Genomic DNA, 932 nt, shown 5'->3' with positions numbered 1-932 from the left:
AAGTGACCCTTTGGACTGTATTAATTTTAGTCTTTAAACATTTGCATATCCAATATGTTTGTATTATAGTAGGAATTCTAGCATGCAAAGCAAACATGCGACTAACTCTACTTCCTTTTGCAATCAACTTGTACTTATTATTAAAGTCTTCCACAAAACATCCCTTTGCATTAAATCTATGTAGCCCTAACTTTACCATCTAACATATAGACACCAATTTTTTTGTGATAGATGGCACATTTAATACATCTGATAGACACCTTTCTCACCATCATGCAAAGATAAAGGAAACTTTTACAATTCATGAAATCGAGTAGCATGAATCATTACCCATCCCTACATAACTTGGACTTTATAAATCTTACATCTTGCAAAACCATTCAGCATGGTAACAAAATATTTTCAATCATTTGTTTATTAAGACTACCCAAAGTAGATGAAAACAAATCATCATCACCAAGCATTGTGTCAAGAGTAATCAAAGCATCTACAATGCTCCTCACTTCAAAATATTTTCCACGGCTTTAACTCTTCTGCATTAGTTGAAATATCCATGCCTTTAACTCTTCTACAATAGTTGAAATATTACTTTTTTGTCATTTGTATTCCATGTTTTCCATGCCTTTAACTTTTTTGCAATAGTTGAAATATCACTTAGCTCTCATTTCTTTTCTTCACATGAAAAGAACTCTACTTTCACCTATGAATTGGAATATAATGCATCACTAATAATAACAAATATCCTCATTATTGAAATACAGTTAGGGCCAGTTAAAATGTGTGGCCATGATTGTATTCAAATGCTATGATTCTTTAAAGCCTTAGCCATGTGTTTATACTCAACATTTTTCCCTTCTTGTAGCTTGAATGTATTGTGCCCACATAATTTCTTAGCTAAACTCTTAAGTGTTGTGTGCCAAAGAGGTGGCATA

Source organism: Lygodium microphyllum, chromosome 14 (assembly GCF_053477565.2).
Source record: "Lygodium microphyllum isolate KBCC chromosome 14, Lygodium_microphyllum_v1.1.10, whole genome shotgun sequence".
In the NCBI taxonomy this organism is placed as follows: Eukaryota; Viridiplantae; Streptophyta; class Polypodiopsida; order Schizaeales; family Lygodiaceae; genus Lygodium; species Lygodium microphyllum.
This window is presented reverse-complemented; position numbering follows the sequence as displayed.